The sequence below is a fragment of the Jaculus jaculus genome, chromosome 15, assembly GCF_020740685.1.
Source record: "Jaculus jaculus isolate mJacJac1 chromosome 15, mJacJac1.mat.Y.cur, whole genome shotgun sequence".
In the NCBI taxonomy this organism is placed as follows: domain Eukaryota; kingdom Metazoa; phylum Chordata; class Mammalia; order Rodentia; family Dipodidae; genus Jaculus; species Jaculus jaculus.
In genome coordinates this window covers 42,054,725-42,080,703 of record NC_059116.1, presented here as the reverse complement: position 1 = coordinate 42,080,703, position 25,979 = coordinate 42,054,725, and positions in this window count along the sequence as shown.

The following is a 25,979-nucleotide window of genomic DNA, read 5'->3' as shown; positions in this document are numbered from 1 at the left end:
CAACAACTCTAGCCAGTGCCAAATCTCCAAGTCCCATAATTCTAACCAGTAACAAATCTCTGGCATTCCAATTCTACCCCTCTAGCTAGGCTACTCACAGTCCTGGAAAACTTCATCCAGGGCCGGCAGTTTTCCTCAGCAGCCATCTCGTCGTCCCAGCATCTCTACTGGGTCTCCACTACAACACACAATTCATCCTCATGGCCCCATGGGGTCTCCATGCAGGCATCCAGCAAACCTGCTTCACACTGCCCATGGCCATTTCCAAAACACAAGACCATGTTGCAACCTCATTGACTCTTTCTTTCCTGCATTTCTTATTCACCACAATACAAGGTAGGGTGCCAATTTGTTAACCCAGGGGGAAGGAAAACAGACTTTGAAGAACAGGACACTCCTTGAACACTCAGCCCCCTTCAAAAGAGTCTACATTATTCTTGTTGCCCCAGTGCAGTTCAGCTGACCCAATCTCAATGGTTGTAATCTCTTAATTGCAGCTGAACAGGCAGCAATTCACCTAAAGATTTTCTTTCTTTCTTTCTTTTTTTTTTTTTCTGTGCCATATCCCTCTGTTCACACCAGTTCATTTTTACACAAAGCAAACCTGGACAACTTCTCAGGACCCAGGCATAATAGCAAGCTTCCCACACAAACTGCTAGCTCAGTCTAGGCAAAACCCTTTCTCACCCTCATAAACCAAACCTCACAGTCCATAGTTCTTGTTGCATTCAGGTCTTTCAAGTCTGACCAGAATAGTCCATTAAGCTGTGCTTAGAGCACTGCAAGGCATCTCTTAGGCCAAGGTTTCGAATTCTTCCACATTCCTCTTGAAATCAGCTTCAAAAGGCAAAAGCCACATAGTCAGGTGTCTAATAGCAATCCCACTCCTCAGTACCACTTAACTGTTGCAGTCAGGTTCACATTGCTAGCAGAAATCACCAAACCAAGAGCAGCTTGCTGGGAAAAAGAGGTTTATTTTGACTTACAGGCTTGAGGGGAAGCTCCACGATGGCAGGGAAAATGATGGCATGAGCAGAGGGTGGACATCACCCCCTAGCCAACATATGGTGGCCAATAGCAACAGGAGAGTGGGCCCAAACACTGGCAAGGGGAAACTGGCTATAACACCCATAAACCTACCCCCAACAATACACAGCCTAGGGGAGGCGTTAATTCTCAGATTTCCATCAGCTTGGAACCTAGCATTCAGAACACCTAAGTTTATCGGGGACATCTGAATCAAACCACGATATTCTGCCCCTGGCCCCCATAAACTGATATCTGTACACAATGTAAAAAACAGTGCATTCAGTCTGAATTTAAAAGCACCCATAGTTTTTTTTTTTTTTATCAATTCCAATGATGTTCATACATCCCCATAGTCTAAGGTCTTTTAACTGAGCCATAATACCAAAAATCCCCCCAAACCCCATAATGGCACAGAATAAACAGTACTTGAGTCAGTTTTCAATGTTCTGTTACATATTTCCACACAACTAGTGGCTTACACATACACACCCCCCATACACACACCCCTACCTCAGTGTCCATGATTGAGGAGTCTAGGCATACTTAAATGGGTCCTGTTCCAGGCTATCTGCCACCAAGTGTGAAGAAGCTGAGGTCTTATCAAAAGGCAAGAGCAGAAAAGCCCCTCCTTGGGGCTGTGTGGCTTTAAAGTCCTCTTTCGTTATTGGGTATTGATAGGTCTAGAAGGCACTGGCCGTTCTCTGTGGCAAGACTCTCCCCACAAGTGTTCAAAGCATGACTCTTTTCTTGTTCAAAAGCCTCCCAACAGGGAACGATAGTAAGATATAATGATGCCTTGTGGTGAGATCCCATCATCTCTCCCAAATTCACAGGCTAGAAAAATTACAGGTCTTACCATACTCAAGGACAGAGGACACACTGGAGACAATTCTACATATCATATCACTAAGTCAGGTACAAGTAATTTTGAACCACATTAGAAAAAGCTCTTTTATTTCAAAATTGTAATTGCAGTTTATATATCATTTATTAAGGCATGCACTAAATTAATGCCCTACTTCCATTTCTTCTGATGGAGTACACATGACCAACATGAGATCAGTGATTATGATTATGACCTCATCATGATATCTGTCATTGTGACCTCATCTTAGGCTATGCATGTCTCATTGCATTATTGGGTAATAAAATTTATGAGACTATGATGGTTGTTCAGATTAAGAACCAGTGTGCTAGCTGGGCATGGTGGCACACGTCTTTAATCCCAGCACTCGGGAGGCAGAGGTAGGAGTATCACCATGAGTTCAAGGCCACCCTGAGACTACATAGTTAATTCCAGGTCAGCCTGGACCAGGGTGAGACCCTACCTCGAAAAACCAAAAAAAAAAAAAAAAACAAAACAAAACAAAAACAAAAAAAAGAACCAGTGTGCTGGCTGGGAGAGAGATGGTCGCTAGACATTGGTGAAGGGAAAGAAAAGTCCCTTATAGGACACCCCCCCCCCCCATAAAAGGCACATTAGAGTTGCTGAAGCAGAAATATACAAAGAATAAGAGATGGTTCTATGGTTCTACTTGGGGATGGTAATCTCAAAGTTAGGAGGGGCAGAGTTCCTCTAAATAGGTTGAATCAAACCTATGAAAGTCCTGAGTATAATTCTACCACAGCTTGTTTATTGGAAAAACAAGGTTGCTTGGGAGAAGAAGTGATGAAACCAAGGGATAGGGTTAATCAAAGAACAAAATGCCAGAGGAGATGCTTTGGGGTCTTGGATACTGGAATGAAAGAGATGGGACAGAAAGTAGAAAAGCTGAGTTGACATATAGATGAGTTTGAACTGAAAGAGCAGGAAATAGATGAGTATTTGTATTTGAAAATTAAGTTTTTATGTTCTTTAGTAATATCCTATGAACATGCAAATCATTTTTAGGTATAGAATTAAGTTCTTTCAAGTTCAGCTTAGCAAGGAATTTATTTATTTTTTTTTTAAATTTATTTATTTATTTATTTTTATTTGAGAGTGACACAGAGAGAAAGACAGATAGAGGGAGAGAGAGAGAATGGGCGCGCCAGGGCTTCCAGCCTCTGCAAACGAACTCCAGACGCGTGCACCCCCTTGTGCATCTGGCTAACGTGGGACCTGGGGAACTGAGCCTTGAACCGGGGTCCTTAGGCTTCACAGGCAAGCGCTTAACCGCTAAACCATCTCTCCAGCCCAGCAAGGAATTTATATAGAACTGAGAGCTGAATGTTGGGAGATGAGCAGTTTACTGTTGGATCATCAGGGGCAAAAGGGAAGGAGCCCTAGAGATATGGAAGGGGAATGAGAGTGTGAGTTTCCAAGGGTAAATGCATCTTTCAAAACCTTCCAACTGAAGTCATCATGTTATATTTAAATCCCCAAGTTATTCTTTACTTGAAATGTGCTAAGAGTGGAGCTTGTGTTCTCCTCCCAACACATGCACACACACACACACACACACACACACACACATACACACACACACACACACTTACAAGAGAAACCGTAACTAAATATGGAGGCAGATTCATGCGTTAATTTGATTGTGATGATAAATTCAAAGTATGTTTATATATGGCAGTTTTATTCTATTATATCTCAATAAGCTGGAAAGAATGATTCTTTGGAACTATTACTAAACAAAAGAGCTTTTGTTTTGTTTTGTGTTTTTGACTTTTTGAGCTAGGGCTCACTTTAGCCCAGGCTGACCACGAAGTCTCATGGTGGCCTTGAACTCACAGCAATCCTCCTACCTGTGCCTCTAGAGTGCTAGGATTAAAGGCTTGTGCACCACACCCTATTCAAAACAGCTTTTCAACTGCTGGGTTCAGTGGGTAGGAGGCAGCTTTGCCTGCCTCACTGAGAGTTTAGGGATCTGAAGATAATGTGCTGGTTCTTGCTGGCTCCTTGAAACATGGTGTAGCTAGGAACCTTCATTGGAAGATAGGCATCAAAACAAAATATTTAGGACTGAGAGAAATTGATATTCCCAGTTAGCCTTAACTGTGATTGCTGATAGTACTGGGTTTGTAAAGGTTATTCTGTGATAGAGAAGGAACCATTTTGCGAATATTTTAAAGTTCTGATGCAGCTTGCATGTCATGAAACTATGAGCAAAACAGAATTATGAGATTGCAAGCACCTTTTACATGAAAAAGGAGAGCAACTTTATTAACTAAATGTTAAATGTTATGTGATGTCACCAGGGGATAAATAAGTTACTACAAACAATAAGTGTGACCAAATTTTGAGATTGCTCAGATTTTCCAAGATAGTATAAGTTGCTATTCTTGTTTTGCCCATCGTACCTTTTTAAAGGATTTTTTCAAAGTCATGAGAATGATTAAGATAATATTTCTTTTAAAACTATCATACACACTAAGGAATTATGGTTGTATGCATAACACATTAGTAGCAGTACCATTCTGGTTTGTGAGACATTTAAATATTTTTGTGCCATGTCTGACACATGTGCTAGAATTGTCAATCTCATGCTTATATCCATATTCTATATTTAAAAGTCATGTTTATTTTTATTATGAAAGTAATGCCTGTTGGTTTTAGTTTGCAATATACAAATGGAGAAAAAGAAGTGTCTACCACTCAAAGCCAACACATTTGAATGTTTTTCTTCAGAAACTGTGTGAAAATGTGAATGTTGTTTATTTTACATAGTGGTGATTGTACTTCATATAACTTTGGATTCTGTTTTTTTTTTTTTTCACTTTACATTGTAATATAAGGATAGTCCCCCATTTTTGTTCTTGTTTTGTTTTGTTTTTCTGAGGTAGGGTCTCACTCTAGTCCAGGCTGACCAAGAACTCACTCTGTAGTCCCAGATTGTCCTTGAACTCACAGAGGTCCCCTATCTCTGCCTCCCCAGTACTGTCCTTAGTGTTGGGATTAAAGATGTACACCACCATGCCCAGCCTAGGATATCCTCATTTTATGTTAAACAGCCAAGAACATTGCTTTTAGTTACTTAATAAAAGAATAATCATCATATTTGTTATAGGTTGCTAGTGAGTTTTAAATGAACTTTAGATGTTTATGATTTTTTTCCACTTAAAAATTGTCCCTTGCTATTATACAGGTAGCTTATTCCAAGATCTACTGAGGATATCAAACGCCTCTCACACACTCAAGTCCTTTATTTCTTAAAATGCAGTGTTTGAATACAATTCATGCATATCCCTCTGTGTACATTAGATCATTTCTAGTTACTTGATATCTAGTACAATCTAAATTATATATAAGTAATTATTATACTGTGTTGTTTAGGGAATAACGACCAAAAAACATTTGAACATGTCAGTAGAGACTATTATGTTTTAATTTTTTTTTTTTTTGCTATAGTTTGTCCAATCTGCAGCACAGTTGCATAGGACTAATTATGGCTTATTTCTATGTTGGTATATTTTTATTTATTATTTATTATACAATTTATTCTTGTGCATCACTGTGGTGGTTTGAAAGTAAAGTGTCCCCCATAGCCTCATTTTTTGTGTGATTAAGCCTCATACTTGATTCTCAGCTGGTGGAGCCGTTGGGTGATGGAGCCTTGCTGGAGGAGGTGCATCACTGGAAGTGGTGTTGGGATTTGATAATCCAGCCCTCCTGCAAGTGTTAACCAGCCCACTTTCTCTCATTTCCATCTATTCTTGATGAGATACCCAGCTGTCTACTTGCCTGTAATGATGAAACTTCTTCTCAAAACTGGAAACAATCCCTTTATTTAAGCAGCTGTGGTCATGTGTTTTGATTGTTCCACCAATGAGAAGGTAACTGTTATACTCATATCCCTGAGTTTTCATATATCTGACTTAAAATGTCAGTATGGAGGAAACAAAATAAGGCATAATAGAGTTTTGTTCTGGTTATCTTAATAGTGTAGAAGAATTTTTCTTAGTAGTGGAATTATCTGTATCAAGGGTCAACAATGAGCTAAAATGTAAGCATTTTAGATTGTGCAGCCCAGTGGTTCTCAACTTCCTGCACGTAGCAATCATCTAAGAAGCCTGATAGACTTTGACATCTCAGCCATAGCCTCTAAGACACTGCTCCTTCATTGGTCAATGATATGGTCTGAACAGTAGGATTTTTAAAAGCCATAAAAAGAATCTACTGCATAGTGACTAAGCAAGTCAGATTCTGATAATCTGACTAAAGTTTGCAAGGAAGTTTTGAAGGATTTCAAGATATTTTATTTTCACCATTACTAGTAGTTAATCATGCCATGTTACTAACCCAATACCATACAGTGGAATATGGCAGTTGGGCTATTAAAATTCTGTTCATCCAAAATCGTCTCATGTTACAGTCACTTCTAAGGAAATCCAAATTTACCCAAATGGTTTTGAGTATGCTGCATGGACTCAAGGGCATTAGTAAATTGTTACAAATAAATTTGGAGCCCAAGGAACTGGTGGTTTAACTCCATACCCTCTCATGAAGAGCAAACATAAATGTGGCATTCTGAATACCTAAATTATGTTATCTTGAATAAAGCTCTGAAATAATGTTAAGGTTAGTTGCTAATTGTTTAAAACTGAATTCAATTAAGAAACCTAGATTTGTGTGTTTGAGGCCAGACAATCAGTGATAAATCCACCAATGATATGAATGTCTACCACACATGGGTGTATAAAAGGTCCCATATTTATGCTATGAAGGGGCACCAAGGTAAACATGACCTCTTACCTTTGAGTCAACACTAATCTTACTTGGTCTGAACATTTAAACATCAACATGCTGGTAAATGAGAAGAGCCAACGGCTGTGCAAGCTGATTCTTGGAATGGTGGCAATTAGAGATAGAGCAGAGTCACACTGCCTTTGTGAGAGCAGCGGGTCCTCCTCAAGGAGTCCACACCTGCCCACAGAAGGCACACCCAGTCTTTATGGCTAAGTCTACCAGTAGGTATTTTTTTGTTTTCTTTTTTTGCAATTGTATGTGCATAATGCTCCTTGAGAAGGAGTTATTCACTGATTTCAGAGCTGTTTCATGAGTCCCAGTGACTTTCCAGGCCTCCTCTCCCAACATAGGTATAGGGTTACAGATGTGCATGGCCACGCCCAGCTGGGAATTGACCTTGGGTGGTTTTAGTGTCCCCTCAGGCCTTCATACTTGAGCAAGATGTACTCTTAACCACTAAGCCATGGCCAAGACCCTAAATACTCATTTTAAAGAGATTCTGTGAGTATTCAGCTGGAGTTCTGCACATGTAGTAGGTGTGAAAGGAAGCAGAACTTAAAAGATGGTTTGGTGCTATGTCCGATTAAGAATAGTTTATTGAATGAGAGATACTTTCTAGTGGTATACATATCACTTTGTAAATGCTCCACAAGCACTATAAGACACATCTATTATTGTTAGTTGAAAAGTGAGGAAACTGAGGCATAGGAAACCTTAGCAGCTTGTCCATGATTTCACAGCTAGTGACTCATAGTCTACAGCCAGACATTCCATACTTCAAACCCCTTATCTGTTCTTAATATTGTCCTCTAGGCCACAAAGAAGAGAACACCATCTTCCAAAAGCTATGGGATGCACATTATGCCACAAGCACACTGAATCCTGGGATATTTAACAAGTGGGCTGTTACCTTTTTGGAGATATTGAATAACAGGGTTATGTACTTTAGACAGAAGAAAGCCAAGATAAGAACATGAGTAATCTTAATTACAGTGGAATTAAGAAGCAAGATGCACACATATGCACCAGGCTATCACAGCTCTATTTCCTCCCTCCTCTATAGCTTGCAAAAGAAGGCAAGACTAAGAAAATAAAGGGTTTTCTTTATCCCCTCAGAGGGCACAAAAGTAACCATTTTGGAGATACTTTTAACTTGGAAAACACAATGCATGTATTTGAGTTGTCTGAACGTCACCCTTGGGAGACATGAAGAAGCTGGCAAGAGCAGAGTCTTATAGATGGTAAGATAGCAGAAATGTGGCTAGTGCCAGGATAAACCAACATGCCATCTTTATGAGCTGCGTAGCTGCATTATGGCACAAGACAGATGAATGCATCAAAGGGATGAGGCAGAGACAAGCAGCTTGGCCATGTGGCTGCCACACTTAAAGTTCATGTTCCTGACTGTCATACAGGAACCTGACCAGTCTTTCAACCTGGATATCACAGTTGACCTGTCACACAAACCTGAACATTGAAGAAGTTGTTATAATATACATTTAGACATAATGTCCTTCAAAGCAGACACCTGATCACTAAAGTGCTGTGTATCACTGTTCATAGTTTATCTAATTGGCAACCTGTAGTCTACATGGTGGGAGCTATATTTTAAAACCTACTGTTCACAGTTAAACAATTTGTTTCACCAGGTTCAAGAGTTTGAGTTGATTTATGGGAAGAATGGTTTTCTCTGTGTGCAGACGTGGAAAGAGAACCTAGTGACCCACCAGCAACCATGTTCTTTCTGTTCTTACTGAGCCACTGCCTCTTGGATACACTCTGGACATCTGACTTAATACATGTTGTATGTGTCAAGCTCTCACTGCTGGACTTTCTTATGGGCAAATATGTCAAGTGATGCAACAGTAATGGTGTAGTAGGGTTTATTTGCATCAAACTGCATTTCACTAATTTCATAGAATTTCTTTTAAATGTCTAATGATGAGGGCACAGGCACATTTATTTTATATACTACTCTTGTCATATAAGAAGAAGATCTAATGGTTAGGATACTACTCTCCAGTGTTTGCAGCTACACCTTTTGAGATGGTCAGGCATTTCCATCTCTCAATTTACTATCCTGCTGTCATGAAATAATTTTTCAAAGAAGACTACGAACACAAGAATGGAACATTCTTTTTATGTAACTTATTTTGAATCATGTCATAAAAGAAACTGTCATTTTAGAATATGCTGACAAACAAGTCTTAAAGATAGATAATTACTTCTAACAATTTGAAATGTATAATTTTAGATATAAAACATTTTTATAGAAAACTAAATCACTATGGATGTTTTCTATTTATAATAACTTATAATTTTCATTTAGGAATATATCATGAATGTATTTTCATATCTAAAAATAGTTGCAACATGATAATATCTAACACCCTCTTACATGTTTATGCTAAGATTTATTTAAGCAATTTCTCATTATGAGTTGTTTAAATTATTAAATGCATTATTCACTTCCTCCTGTTAAGTAATTAGAACTGGGAATGATGAGTCAAAACAAACTTGCTTTCAACTCTTTTAACATATGAAGCAAAAATAACTCCCAGAGAACTGAATAGCATTTACTCTTGTTTACTATAGAAATACCAACTAATGATGAAATTATGTTTTTATGGCTTATCTATTATCTGTAAATTCTACCTTTTCTTTCATATGCCTACAGTTACATAATTTTTATTTAATCTCTGTTCATGTTTCCCTTTATTCTTTTTTTTTCATGGTAGGGTCTCACTCTAGCCCAGGCTGACATGGAACTCACTCTGTATTCTCAGGCTGGCCTCAAACTCATGGTGATCTCCCGAACCTCTGCCTCCTGTGTGCTGGAATTAAAGGTGTTTGACACCATGCCTGGCACTTTACTTTTTAATTAAGTGAAACTTTATTAAAAATTTTATAATCCCCTCCTAACGTCTTTCTCAATCATCCCCTCTACACTGAATTCCTTTTATCCAGCTATTCCCTATAATATTTTGATGTCTTTTCCCCTTCTTTCATCACCCATGACAAACTGTTGAGGAGCCCAATATTTATCGTATAGGTCTTGTGCTGGTATAGACAGCTGCTGTGAGATCAAGAATGCATTGGCCACTTTGTGTCTGAAAGGCAATGTTCCAAAGCCCTTCTCCCATCCTTTGGCTTCTACATTCTTTCCACCACCTCTTCTGCTATAGTCTATGAGACTTGGATGTGTTACAAAATGTTTTATTCATTGCTATACATACAACTTTCACATCTCAGTGCATTGATAAGGTTTGAATCTCTCTAGTAGTGATTGTCATCTGAAAAGGGAAACTTCTCTAGCCAAAAGTGAGAGCAGGGGGGCTGGAGAGATGGCTTAGCAGTTAAGCGCTTACCTGTGAAGCCTAAGGATGCTGGTTCGAGGCTCAATTCCCCAGGACCCATGTTATCCAGATGCACAAGGGGGCGAACGCATCTGGAGTTCGTTTGCAGTGGCTGGAAGCCCTGGCAGGCCCACTCTCCTCTTTCTCTCTCTGTGCCTCTTTCTCTCTCTGTCACTCTCAAATAAACAAATAATAAAAAAAAAATTTAAAAAAAGTGAGAGCAGTACTAATATATGGGAATAAATATAAACATTTAGAGGGAAAATTGGTGGACATAATAATAACAGAAGTAGCTACCTCCTAGGACTTATAATTTTCCCAATCATAGGCTTTTGGCTAAGTTTACAATTTCAGGCATGAATTCCCTCCCTAGGAGTAGACCAGCTTGAGTTTTTTTGTATCCTAGAACTCACTGCATTTATAACATTAACTATATTAACTCTAGCAGTTTCTTGGTGGCCTAACCCTCATCCAGCCTCACGAATGATTTCAGCCACAGCTGTATCAAGCTCAGATTTTTTAATACCAGGTCACATTCTACTAGTAGGTACAGTTAGTTTATGTAAGGGAATTCTCTCAATCCTCACAGCCTCCTTGGATGGGAGAGGTGACCCTCATCCACAGGGTGATAGAAAGCAGTAAACCAGTGCCCCAGTGGCCCCATAGTGCATGAGTCATTCTAGAAAACAAGCTATATGTTTCCCCGAGGTCTTAATGGCTCCCATGTCCTTCAACATGCTCTAGTTTCTCTTTCCTCTGTCATTATCACCAACTCCCTCCCTCTTATTTCTTGACAAGGCCTCCAACATAAGCTACCTGGACACCAGAGTCCTCACCTAAGACTCTTTCTTTAAGAGAGTTCAAATGAAGACATTGGCTATTTCAAAGGCTACAGGTATGTATTTTAAATTTCACTTCTGCTTGTGATGAGAAAATTATCTCTTATTCGTATTAATGGTCCAAAGGAGGAAGTTATTTCCTAGGTGTAGAATAATGTCATCATAATATTTTCTGAATAAAGTCTTTGAGCATTTATCCTTGAAGCTGAAAATCTCAGGGATTTTCAGCTTAAATATTCTATATTCACAGGCCTGAGGTGGCACTTGGGTTTCACTTGCTGACTGAGCAACTAAAGAAATTTAAAGTTGTTTATTTATTTTTTAAAATTATTTTTTATTTTTTATTTATTTATTTGAGAGCGACAGACACAGAGAGAAAGACAGATAGAGGGAGAGAGAGAGAATGGGCGCTCCAGGGCCTCCAGCCTCCGCAAACGAACTCCAGACGCGTGCGCCCCCTTGTGCATCTGGCTAACGTGGGACCTGGGGAACCGAGCCTCGAACTGGGTTCCTTAGGCTTCACAGGCAAGTGCTTAACCACTAAGCCATGTCTCCAGCCCAAGTTGTTTAGTTCTTAAGATCAAATGGGTAGTAAAGCAAGTTGAGTCGGTGGAAGATTCTAGTCAGTAATATAGTTCAGTGAGTTATAGTCTAGGTAGGAAAAACAATGCACTTAAGGTCAAAGATGGCTGTGAAGTTACATCTGATACCTACTCACTGTGTATCCTTAGATAAATTCCTTAACCTTCAAAACCTCTTTTCACATGTGGTGGCATTTGTGGATAGACACAGATGGCTTCAAGGGGGAAGAAATAATTGGAGAATTCATGGAAAGAAAAGTGAAGTGTATGTGTGAGAGAGAGAGTGAAAGAGAGAGAGAGAGCAAGATGTATTGCAATGTAATCATAATTTTAGAAAACAAATACAATGATTTACCTCTTCCTCCTGCATTATAAAAACTTTCTTTTCCTATTGACTTGTTTAAACTAGCAGAAAAAAAAATTACATTGTTTCTTCCATCCAAAAACACCTACCACTTAAGCCTCACATTTTATCCATTCCTTTGCCCTTTTACTCAATTAAGGTCATATTCTCCATCAAGAAGCCCATCATTGGATGAATGAATTACCAAGATGTGCTATATCTACATGATGGAATTCTACTCATCAGGAAGAAAAAAATGACACAATGAAATTTGTAGAAAATGGTCACACTTAGAACAGTTCATACTAAGCAAACTCACACAATCACAGAAAGACAATCATCACATGGTCTCACTCATCTGTGGTTCCTAGCCTGGATCAGTCCAAGTTGATGATATACCTGAACGGCATTTCAAGGCTTGGAAAATAGGGACAGTAGGGTTTGGAGGAAGGAGACACAAAATTGAACTCAAATTGACCTGGTACCATAGAATCCTCTATCCTGGAAGTTAGACTAAGAGGTTCAACTCTCCAGAGGACCTTAGTGGGAGTACCTGAATCAAAGGTCCCTAGAGTGTGAGATGAAGTCCAACCTAAATTTCTCCTGCTTCTCTTTATTCTCTATCTTTTTCTTTTCCCTTCATATTGGACTGTAATTCCCAATACCAGGATGTGGTTAACATCCACACAGAACTGTTGATTGTAGAGACCTACAAATTCTCCCAAAACAAACAAGACAGACTTCTATCAGAGCATTTGATTACCCACCAGAGGTTAACAATAAGACCCTACTGCTGAAGACACCATATGCTTGATATAGAAAATGGTTGGAATCAGGAAGAGAGCCAGCCCCTGGCAGTCCATCTAGTGCATGAAGTGCTACATGACCTACCATGGGAATGTGGCCAACATCTATCTTAGCAACTCAAAGTGCAAGCTACTCAGAAGCAAACAACCTGGCATGATGCTCACAAAAGTGTAATACTGTCACAGAGCCATGTTGGGTAACCTACTGCTCTTGGATTGGCTTATGGCTCCACTCATTGGAAAGGAAACCATATCTGGAACTGAGAAACACGTCAGAATCATATCCAGATAGTGATTCTGTTTTCCAATATCAAGCTCCCACTAATCTGGGACTATAAGAGGGTCCACACATTTTAAATTCTCTCTAAATTAATAATGGTTATCCCATTTAACTGTTGCTGACTTCATTCTCTGTTGGAGATTCTGCTTCTCTTTTTCAGATGGGAGTGGGACCTGAGGAGATAAAGGACTCAGCACACTTCACCTGGCTCCAGCTGAAACCACAAGGAATTGGGGAAATGAACAAGAGTTCTGCTTTCTTAGTGAATCTGATATCAGCACAAGGGTGAAGGAGATAGACACTTGAGGACCCTCAACACCTACCAAAGCAGAGACCTAGAGGCTCCTAAGAGCCCCTCACTGAAGTAGACTTAAAATGCACCCAACATGGCTCAGAGAATTTTTTAGAAGAGGAGGTGGAAAGATTGTTAGAGCCACAAGTTGGAACATTATGTATGGTGACATTGCTTGTCCTCCATAATGGACTATTGCCCCAACAATGCATGACCCAAAATCTCTATGGGATAGACCTACATCCCCAATGAGGAGGGCCTCTTCAGAAAAGGGGAGGGATGAGGGAAAGCATGGTACCAACATGTGTTGTTTACATATTAAGTATGTCTATATCTAATAAAAATAAATTTTAAAATATTAAAAAATAAGCCCAATACAATGACTCTAACTGCTCTCCTGTTTCTGTTTTTATTGTTGCTTCTCCTGTAGTGAAGGCTAGGTTATGCACTACAAAATTCACTCACAGTAATACATACAACTCAATGATCTTACTCAATAGATATTCATAATGCTGCAGTTGAACAATAGGGAGGGCTGTCTGCTGTATGCCAGCATCACCACAGAACAGTTTCTGCAGCTCTGTGAACTCCTGTCCAAACTTAGCAGCCAAGGAAACACCTGTCCAGAAGTGTCTTATGGGAGAAAAGGGTTTATTTCAGCTTACAGTTTTGAGAGGAAGTTTTATCATGTCAGGGAGAAGAATAATGCTGGGATTCTTACTGTTATTTGACTGAATATATATCTTGTTTTTGGTAGCATTGTCATTTTCTTTTTTTTTTTAAATTATTTATTTATTTATTTGAGAGCGACAGACACAGAGAGAAAGACAGATAGAGGGAGAGAGAGAGAATGGGCGTGCCAGGGCTTCCAGCCTCTGCAAACAAACCCCAGACGCATGCGCCCCCTTGTGCATCTGGCTAACTTGGGACCTGGGGAACCGAGCCTTGAACCAGGGTCCTTAGGCTTCACAGGCAAGCACTTAACCACTAAGCCATCTCTCCAGCCTGTCATTTTCAAAATAATAATTCTACCTATCCAGGAGCATGGGAAGTCTTTCCATCTTCTCATGTCACCCTCAATTTCTTTCTAGTGTGTTTTTATGTTTTCTTTATGTAGGTCTTTCATATACTTGGTTATTTTTATTACAGTGTATTTGGGGGGAGGCAGATTCTTGAAAATGGAACAGCTTTACTGATTTCTTCTCTGTATATTTGCCTTTTTTGCAGATGAAAGCTTTTTTTTTTTTTTTTGTGTGTGTGTGCTAACTTTGTATCCTGCCACTTTGCTGAAGGAATTTATCACCATTGCAACTTTTGTGGTAGTCTTTTGGGTCACTTATATATAGGCTCATGTCATACACAAATAGGGATAGTTTGATTTCTTGCTTTCCAATTTGAGTCCCTTTTATTTATTTCTCCTGTCTTATTGCTTGGGCTAGGACCTCTAGTACTATGTCGAAGAGCCATGGTGAGAGAGGGCACCCCCGTTATGTTCTTGAACTTAATGTGAATTACTTGAGCCTTTCCTCATTAAATAGAATTTGGGCTTTATGTGTTTTGTATATAGCCTTTATTATGTTGAGATATAAACCCTCTAGGCTTAGTCTCTCCAGTGGTTGGATCGTGAAGTAATGTTGTATTTTTGTCAGAGCCTTATTTGCATCTATTCAAATGATCATATGGTCCTTGTATTTGTTTATTCATGTGATATATTATGTAAATTACTTTGGCTTGTTGAACCATCCTTGCATCCCTGCAGTGAAACCTGCTTGATCGAGGTGCATAATGCTTTTGATGTGCTGTTGAATTCAGGTTGTGAGGATTTTGTTTAGGATTTTACATCTAAATTCATCAGGGATTATAAGACTATACTTTTACTTTCTTGGTGTTTTTCTGTCTGATTTTGTTATTAGGGTGATGCTAACTTCATAGAAGGAGTTGAAGACCATTCCACATTCTTCAATTTTGTGAAACAGGATGAGAAAAAGTGGCATTTGTTCTTCATTGATGGTTAGGTGGACTTTTGCTAAGAAACCATCCGGTCCTGGACTTTTCCTTTTGAGGAGGTTTTTGATTACATTTTCAACCTCGATGGATGTAATAGCTTTGTTTATGAGGTTTATCTGCTCTGAATTTAGTTTTGATAGATGGTATGTCTATGAATAAATCTGTTTTTTCCAGATTATCTAATTTTGTGGATTAGAGGTATTAGAAATATGTCCTGATGCTTCTAGTTTCATTGATGTCTGTTGTGACCTCTTCCTTTTCATGTCTAACTTTGTTAATTTAATGCTTCTATTTTTTTTATTTGATCAACTGGCCAAGGATTTATCAATCTTATTATGTTTTCAAAGAACCAGCTCTTCATTACATTAATTTTCTTAATTGTTTTCTTAGGTTCCAATTCGTTAATCTCTTCTCTGATCTTAATCATTTCTTTCCATCTGGAGCTCTTAGGGTTGGATTGTTCTTGTTTTTCCAATGCCTTTAGGTAGATGCTTAGTTATTCAGTTGAGATCTCTCTGTCTTTGTTATGGAGGCATTTAGTGCTATAAATTTTCACCTTAGGACTGCTTTAATTATGTCCAATAAATTTTGGTCATGTACATTTTCATTATCATTTAATACTAGAAATTTTATAATTTCCTTTTGATTTCTTTCATGACCCATTCATTATTTACGAACATGTTGTTCACTCTCTAGGGGCTGGTATAATTTCTACTATTTCTCTCATTAATTTCTGTCTTTAGCACTTTGTGGTCTGATATCATGCAGGAAATTGCATCAATTTTCCTGAATTTATGGAGGCATGCTTTATGCCCTAGTATATGATCTATTTTGGAAAAGGCTTTGTGGGCTGCTGCAAAGAATGTGTATTCTGCAGAATTGGGTGGAATGCTCTGTAGGTGTCTGTTAGGTCTAGTTGATCTATGGTGTTGTTAAGCCCTATTATTCTCCTGTTGATTTTATGCTTCGATGATCTGTCTGTTGATGATAGTGGGGTATTAAAGTCACCTACTCTGATGGTATTGGTACTTATTTCTGGTTTGTTTTCAAGTAGGTTTTGTTTTATAAAATGTGCTGCACCTGTGTTTGGTGCAAATCAATTTATGATTATGTTGTCCTCTTGTTGTATCAGTCCCTTGAAGTGTAAAAAGTGACCTTCTTTTCTGTTTTTATTTTTTTTTGTACTAGTTTTGGTTTGAAGTCTATTTTGTCAGATATTAATATAGCTACATCTACCGGTTTATTAATTCCATTCACTTGGAAAATCATTTTCCATCCATTCATCCTGAGGAGTTATCTTTCTTTAATGGGCCACACTCAGGCAGTAGGTGTGGGGGACTGGCACACAGGATTGGTCTGAGGTGTAGTGGACTCACATGGGGCATATGTGTGGCCTGCCTTGGGTTCCTGCCACCCAAGTATGTGCATGGGTGATAAGGGGTGGGGTCCACTATCAGGGACAAGGGTGGGGGCGTAAAATCTGCTCTGAGTATGAACACCCGAGGCACATGGTGCAGGGTGTGGGGGACAGGCACACAGGGTGGTGGACTTGCAGGGGTGGGCGGATGTACTGCAGGTATATGCAACACAAGTGCACATGCTGGTGTGGGGTGTGCCTGACCCAAATGTGCCACAGGCATTGTGGTTTGTGGGGGACTGGCTCACCTAGGTAGCACATCAGGGGCGTGCATGAGGGCTGTGGGGCTGTGGAGCTATTGGGCTGTCAGGCTGTGGGACTGTGGGGCTGCCAGGCTGAGGGAGACCTGCAAGGGCAGCAGAAGGTGAATGGGGATGTAGAGTGGGCTCTGCCCCCATGCTGTGTGTACATGCTCCATGGGCTGCTTCCTTGCATGTAGGGCATGTGGGAAAAGGTGGATCAGTGGATTGCCCTGTCTGCCTGTCTGACCTCAGACACCATTTCAGCAGACAACAGACTGCCCTCTGCCCCCTCATGAAGGGCTAATAAGCTACCTGAGAGCATAGCAATCGGCAGGTCCCCACTGACTGTGCACCTCTACGCCCCAGTGCCCCATAGGAGATCTGGTACTGGAGCCCCACAGTTCTTGCCTGATACCAGGATTAGGAGTCCACCATCTTGACAGAAATTCTCTGATTATTTATTTATTGTATATGTGTGTATGTGGCCTCCCTTCTCTCTCTCTCTCTCTCTCTCTCTCTCTCTTTCTCTCTCTATTTCTCGTATGCACATCTATATATACTTAGCTTGCTTGTGGTGGTTGGAATGGAAGTTCCATTGCTTTTTTTTTTTTTTTTTGCCTGACTTGCTTTTGAACTGCCGCTTTGGGGGCGCGGATGGTGAAGATGATGAAGGTTCTTGAGTCTCTGCCCCCTTGTGGAATTAAGACTACAGGCACTTGTGGCCACATCCACCTGTTTTACCTGGTACCTGGACAGTTGAGTTCCCAGTCTCGGGCCCCTCAGGCACTCAGAGTTATGCAGGATGCACACTTTCTGGCCCAAATTTTCCAGCTTACTGCAGAAAACTAATAGGATGGTTTTGGAGCTTTGGGTCACATCTATCGTCCCTGATATTTCTCCTGCTGCTACTTTAGACACCTCAGCGCCAGCTCCAATCTGGTAACTGTGCTTGTAGGCAGGGCACCCTCTAGCCTGTGTGGCTTATGTCTCACATGTCCTTGACAGCTGAGGCTTAGCCACAATGAGCAAAGGGTGTGCTGAGCTGCAAGCCTTCCTTCCAAGTCACAGCTTCTTTCAGAGTGTACTAAAGGTGTTGGAAATGGGGAGAAGTTCCTGACAAGGCCAGGGCCAAGGGCTGGAGGTGGGGATCTTGTCATAGAGGCTGTATGAATAAAGAACCCAAGTACCAGTGGTGCAGACATCTGCCGTCACATGAGCCCAGCACGGCCCTTCTCAAACAAGAAGGGTTGTTTGTTCTGTTGCGTTCCCTACCTGTGGAAAGCAACTGTTTTCTCTGCCTCTGTTACATCTACTGCCTCTTTGGGCTGATTTGGCCCTTATTTCCAGTCTTTGTCTGGCAATCATTCCTTGAGTCTTCCGTGTTTTGTTGAATGCTTCCAAGGATGGAGCACAGATAAGATACAGCTGCTATAAGACTCCAGGTTCAACAGTCAGGGAACAGTGGGAGAGGGCATTCCACTACTACTGCTTCTCCCATGTGTGGTGTGTGCTGCCAACAAGTTACATATGCTAACTGACCTGGTCTTCATAACACTTCAATGTTATTTTTCCCTCTGTTACAAGCAAATAAACTGCTGAAGCACTTTTCCTACTATTTTCTTACCCACTATTTTAAGAGCAGCTTATCCACTATTTTCTGCTGTCTCCCAAGCTGATATTTGATGTTGTCTCAAAGACAGGGGTTTCTGTCCTGGCCCATGAGAAGACCTCATGTTGGAAAGTTTCTCCTGGGTTGAGATGAGAAGCAGATGGGACCTGGAGTTAGCAGACTCCAGCGCAAATCCAGTCTTATCCCTAACCATGGTATGACACTGGGAAATATGACTCAAGGGAATGGAAGGAATGGGCCAAAATCCATAATACACAAATGTGAAAAATTTTACAATGAAACTCATTATTTTATACAATTAATGTTTGCTAATAAAAATGAATAAGATAACTGTGTGTGTGTGACCTTGGGTAGATCAATTATCACCTTCAATTTCTGTTCTAGTCTTGGAAATGAGGCTGGTTGTACTGGGGCCAGAGCTTCAGAGGAGGCAGGGTGCTTACCCCAGCCTTCTCTAGGACCATAGAGAGAGTAGATGAGTGAGATTCTTCTTTTTATCCAGGGTGCTTACCCCAGCCTTCTCTAGGACCATAGAGAGAGTAGATGAGTGAGATTCTTCTTTTTATCCAGGGTGCTTACCCCAGCCTTCTCTAAGACCATAGAAAGAGTAGATGAGTGGGATTCTTCTTTTTATCCAGGGTGCTTACCCTAGCCTTCTCTAGGACCATAGAGAGAGTAGATGAGTGAGATTCTCCTTTTTATCCCTCTTTTGTTACTCCCCCATTCCCCCAGGTAGGCTCTTACTCTAGCCCAAGCTGATCTGGAATTCACTCTGTAGCACCAGTCTCGTCTTGAACTCATAATGACTGTCCTATCTTTGCCTCCCAAGAGCTAGATTTAAGGTAAGTGTCACCACGCCCAATTTATTGTCCCTCTTTTCTGGTGACATGCTTTCAAGGATCTAGTGACCATAACCTGCTGTTTTTTTCTTTTCTCATCAATTTAGTTTAGATAAAATTTAATTCCTTCCAAAGATTATTCATTTTACACAGGGGTGTTTTAAGAAAGGACTCAGTGGTCATAAATGATGATGAGCGAATGATGCTCTTGAGATCAGGATCTTCAAGTTTTCCCATTTTTTCCCAGGTAATTAAATCCCACATTTAAGTCCAATTTTGGTGTCAGGCTGAATGCCCATTATAGCTGGATAGCTGAATAGTGACAGCAGCAGTCACCTTCATGATACTTACTGTATGAAAGACAGTGTCCTCATGCATGGTCTACTTCTCATGACATGTATGCTGATAGTAGTTCCTGTGCTTCATAGATGAACCTGAGGCACACCTAGATTAAGGGACTTGCATAATATCACAGGACTAACTAGAGGTAAAGAAAGGCAGGGCTCTTCCCAAGCAGAGTGTGGTACTGCTAGCCACCCATAACCTTCTGCGTTCAGAAATTTTTAAGAACTAGGTGTTTAAAAAGATGGTGGCTTCTCAACATAAACATGCAATACAGCATCAAGTTCTCCTTTTGAGATTTGCCCATCTCTAAAGAATTAAGAGAAGGTATGAGTTCATGGCCCTTGTCTGTGATGCTAAATCCACAAAGTGATCAAACCCAGACATATTCATAGGTTTGTGGCCACATAGTTGGAGAGGTAAATCTGACATATACTTATGTTGGACTATGTGTATTTTAGTATAACTTACTGTGGATGTGTATATATCATGTTGCAAAAGTAATGTCTGGATTAAACTTGGTATATTATAAAATACTTAATCTAAATGTTGATTTTCTTTGTAAAATAAAAAATAATGGGCTGAGAGATGGCTCAGCAGTTAAAGTGCTTACCTGCAAAGCCTAAGGACCTGGGTTGGCTCCCTACTACCCATGTAAAGCCAGATGCACAAGGTGGCACATGCATCTGGAATTCATTTGCCATGGCTAGAGGCCCTGACATGTGCTCTCTCTCCCTCTCTCCATATATATAATCTGCCTCTCCCTTTCATAAATAAATAAAATACTTTAAAAAATAAAAGATAAGACTAGGGCCCACAAATGTACTGATTCACACAGTCATCTTTCTAGACTTCTGCATTCCTCCCACATGTTCCCTGAGCAAGAGAAAGTTTAGGGTGCTTTACTGAATCTTATATCCTATTTGATTTCCTTCTCCTTCCTTCCCTGACAGGTAATAAATAAGTAAAACAAAAAGCCCCTCAGGAGCTCTTGTCAACTTTGCTCCAACCATCCCCAATTTGAGGAGGTATTTTTGTTGTTGTTGTTCTCGGTCCCATCACTCAGGCCTTGAAAGCTGATAGATTTCTGATTTCTTCCTTGAAACATGACATGATGAATAGGACGGCATGCTTTCCTGCAAGAGCTGATTCCCTGTGGCTGAACCAGAGGCTGGGCCTGCAGTGGGCAATATTGGATAGCACTGGCCTCAGCATGGAGGGAGGCAGGAGTCCCCCGCTCTGTTGTGATGTCAGGTGTGCAGTGAAGATTTTACCGACACAGCTCTCCTAGATGGATAGCCTCAGAAATGTTAAGAACCATAAACAAGGCATTTACTTATGCAATGAGAAAATAGACTTAACTTACAAACAATTCTAAGAGAGGAATACCACACACATCCAAATGCTGTATTTATTTAGGGAAAATCCACGAACAAAGGCAGAGCGCCCTTTCTAAGCAGGTGACAGTAACTCTGTGCTCTGAGCTGCAGAGGAACATGACATCTGAAATACTGTGGCCAATTCTGAGTGCCTCAGTACTATAACTTTCCACCGCTGGTTCATTCATTGTCTTTGTATTTAGGTAAGCTTGTTCTTTTCTGAGTTTTACTGATCAGATTGTTTCTGCCTAATCACCTTCAATGTTAGCAGATATGGGGTTGGAAGTTCTCCAGCAGCAGAAGTGAAGCCCAGGGCTGGGAATGATTGCTGGGAACTTCAAACCCATATGAGGGATGCTTCAGCAGCTTGTACCAGTGACAGAGCCAAGTGCTCTGGGGCGACAGTGAGGTGCTGCCTGGAATCTCCAACTCCTCCGTGTGTTTCAAGTTTCCTTTCATTTTTTTAATTAGTTATGTATATAGTGTGTATACATCCATGATGGTACCATCATTAGCCTTCTCCTTGTTGTCCCCTGCCCCCGCCACAGATTGTCAGATTGTGGGTGTTGCATTGTGGGGTGTTATGTTATGGGTGAGAGGTAATGTCTCTGTGCATAATGACCCAACTTACGGCTCTAACAATCTTTCCACCCTCTCTTCCGTGAATTTCCCTTTGCCATGTTGGGTTCATTTTAGGTCTATTTCAGTGACTGGAGGTCGTGGGAGTCTCTGTGTCTCTGGGTATCTGGTTTGGTAGGAGTTAAGTGTTCTCTGTGTCTGTCTCCTTCACCCTTATGCTGGTACCAGGTTCACCTAGAAAGCATCCGTTGCTCATTCCCCCATTAACTCTATGGCTTCAGCTGTTGCCCTGGTGGGGTGTGATGAGCTGATTCTCTCCTCAGGTTCTGTGTCCATCTGAAAAAGAGAAGCAAATTCTCCAATGGAGAGTGAGGTCATTGCAAGATACATGGGTACCCATTCTTATTTTAGAGAGAATTTAATTGGTGTAGGCCCTTTTGTAGCCCACTATTGGAGAGCAGACACATTTATGGATATGGTTCTGACCTGTTTCCCCATTCCAGGTATGGATTCCATTCCACTGAGTGGATACATTAGCCAAATAAATAGCAGTTGGCAACCCACCGTGGCTGTGTGCCACTATTGCACTGTGTGAACATCACATTAGGTTGATTGCTGTTGAGTAGCTTAGACCACGAGTGAAATTGGAAGAGAGTCAGTCCCCAGACAGTTAGCTTGCCTAGCGCCAGAAGGTGTTACATGAGTGACTGTGGAAAAATGATTAAGTTTCCTTTCTTGTTTCTGTTGTCTCAAACTGAATAGCAAACTTGTTGAGAATCTTACATGTTATAATTTAATGCTTATGCACACCTAAAGGGAAATTCTATCCATATACACCTTTTATGATTTTGAACCCGAAGCCTGTGCAGGTGCAACAACTTGTCCAAGGTCTTTCAATTACTAGGCAGGAGCCTCAGAACTCAAACCTACAGGCATGCTAAGTCTATGCTTCCTGTTATGTTTTGTCTTTTAATTTATTTTCTGTTATTATTTTCATCCAATTGAGATATAAAGAGAGGAAATGGACAAAAAATATTCCCATATATCTTTTGCTCACTTTTCCCCAAGTGTGATCATCTGTTCACACTTGCTTTCCTGTTCTCATCCACTTTATATACTGCAATCACAAGTAGACTCTACCACCAACACTCCAGTATGATTCTGAAAAATAAGGAAGTTATTTCTATTAACCTAGCATAATAAAAGCAAACATTAATATTGTTGCAATGATTTATGTAATGCACAAATTTTGTTCAGATTTTATATATGGCTCCAACAATATAGTTTACAGTTCAAACAAGGTCCTGAATCATACATCACACCCATTCTTTATGTTACATTAGGCCCTTTAATTAGGAATGGCCCCACAGTTGTTTTACTTCATATCATTTACTTAAAGATACAGGCCAATTATTTTATAGAGTTCTTGTTTTGAGGTTCTGTATATATTTTAATAATTAGGCTAAAGTTAGGCACTTGGGCAGGAACACTTCTCTGTATATCACATCAGATGACACTTGATGTGGATGCATCCCTTCTGCCAGTGTTAGCGTGGGACACTCAGGAAGGCACTGTCTATGAATACCAATGTAAAGTTACTATTTCTCCTTTATGTTCAAAAACTATCTTGTTAAGGGATACTATGATACAAATGTCTTCTGACTCCTCAAACTTTTATCCTTATAACATCTATGGCTGATTCTTACCTGAAATAATTATGGTGGTGATAATTTCAAAATACTACTTTGAAATTTCAACCTCAGTTCTATATTTTTAATGGATTATTTGACTGTGAAGGGAAGTTTCTTCCCCCTCTATCTTCCTTTCTTTTCTCCCCTCCCTCTTTGTTTCTCTCTCTTTTCCTTTTTTCTGTCCATTGCCTCCCTCCCTTCTTTGCTTTTTTCTTTCCCTTTTCAGCCTGCCTTTCCTCCATTTTCTTTTCATATCAACGACTCACATATTACTGAAAGAATCACAATCCATCACTATCCTTAGCACATTCCTTTGTTACATCTGTCTCAAATGGAAGGTTTGGACAAAGTATATCCCTTCCTCCTCACTCCTATGGATGAACTGAGTATAAGCATTTTCTTACTTGAACATATTCTAGCCCTGTTTTCTGCTTTCTCAACCCCAGCCACATAATCAAAAGTTCCACAGGAGCCTTTGCTTTCCCCTTGTGAGAGAATGTGTTTCACATCTGTGTGAACATGTCTATGGAGTCCAAAATCAGAACTGTGCCTCCTAAGCTCTCTTCTCTTTCTTTCTGAACTTTAGGGCAGTGTACTAATGTCCCTGCATATGTCACATCCACTTCCCTTTGTCCTCCTCATGGGGAGCAGCTGCTCCTTTCAAAATGATCTTGTAAACCTCCTCCTTGTAGGACTCCTCCACGGTGTCCTTTTGTAATGGAATGGTATACAGGTGCACATCATAAGCATTCTGAGACCATGCCTGTCTCTTCTCACCATTGTCTTCCTTACTTTCTGTCCTTGAATCTTACTGATCTTCCTTTTGCTTCCATGAAAGGTACATGTACATGTGCTGATTAATCTTGATAGTCAATCTGATTGGATTATGAACCTCCTGGGAAATCAGGGAAGCATACATATCTCTGAGTTTGTCTGTGAGGGTGCTTCCAGAATATGATGTGAAGACTCTGGCCAAATTAATGCAGCCTTGATGGGTTCATTAAGAGATAGTATCATTGGTAGGTGGTGAAAGGTAAGTGGTCTTTGGAGACTTTCCCTGGGTTCTGATCTTGACCTGACCCTTCAAGTCTATCTCTTATCTGCTTCCTGTCTATCATGACATAAACAGCTTAGCTTCACCTGTCCTCCTGGCCATGAAGGAAACATACCTCTGAAACCATAAGCCCAGATATTTGAGAAATACAATTAACACATCTCATGTTTCTCCAAGATCAGGCCTCTGCTAGTGTATTCCTGGTCTATGAAATGCTTTCAGACCCAACACTCTGCCCATTACAAATTTCAGGTCTTAGGTCAAATCCATCTGGGTTTATTTTACTTCAGAGTCACTGTGTCTTAATTGTGTTTGTTGGTTGGTCTAAATTTGTAAGTAGCAGTAAGTAGTGTGATACTTTGATTCTTTTCCTTTCTCTCTGCTCATTACAAGCTCCATTTTCACCTTTGAGGGACTAGGTCCCTGGGGCGGTCTGGAATGTAGAAGCCCATGTGAATTTCCTGAATGGGTTACATACCACCTACCTGGGCATGTACACGGTATGCCCAGAGCTTGCCTCTATTTTCATTACTGAATGGGTTATATACCACTTTCCTGGGCATGGACACAGATATGCCCAGAGCTCGCCTCTATTTTCATTACTGAATGGGTTACATACCACCTTCCTGGGGGGGTCACTTACCACCTTCCAGGGGCATGTATATAGGGTGTGCCCAGAGCTCGTCTCTATTTTCATTAATTTCTAGTAATGTTCTTGAAATAACCTCACTGGGATTGTGCGAGAAGTGTTTCAGAAAGACCATTATTGTTTAAAATCAACAAATGGAAGGGAATCTGATGACCTGCATTTTTAATAATAGACAAATAAGCTTAAATAGGCTTTAAAAATGTGTGTGTGTGTGTTGTGTGTGATTTCACATGTAGAGGTCAGATGTTCTCACCTTCTACCTCATTTTGAGGTAGGGTATTTTGTTGCTGTTCACTGTTGCATTCATGAGTTTCTGGGGAATTGTCCTGTCTCTGTCCCTCCTCTCCACAAGGACACTGCAATTACAAAGCCCCAGCATAGCTTCCAACTCAAGTCTGGGGATCTGAATTCATATACTCAGAATTGTATGGTAAGTGATTATTTATTGAGCCATATCCATAGGCCTTGAATATAAAAAGATACTGATAGTTCTAAGATGAGATTTGTAAGGGTAATAACTTCATTTTTTTAATCCTTCTAATAAGTAATTCTTTGGTAGTCATTGGTGCTGGATTCCTAGCAGGATTGTGACAAAGGTCTTAGCATTATCTCAAAGCCATAGCATCTTAATTAATTATGTAATATTCTAAGAAATCTCAGTACCCAAAAGTCATCTTGATCTCTATAGCTGAATAGTTTCCCCATGATAAAACAATAATCAGGCATAACTGCCCCCTCATAATTGGGGTGCTCATTGTGGTGGTTTGACTCAGGTGTTGTCCCCTATACAATTCTTGGCCCCCAGCTGGTGGCCATTTGGGAGGTGGACCCTTGGAGAAGGTGTGTTGTTGAGAGTGGATATAGGGGTATTTTAATCAGCTCCCCCTTGTTAGAGCTCTGCTCACTCTTCATGCTGTTTTCCACCTGCTGTGGCAGAGGTGATGTCC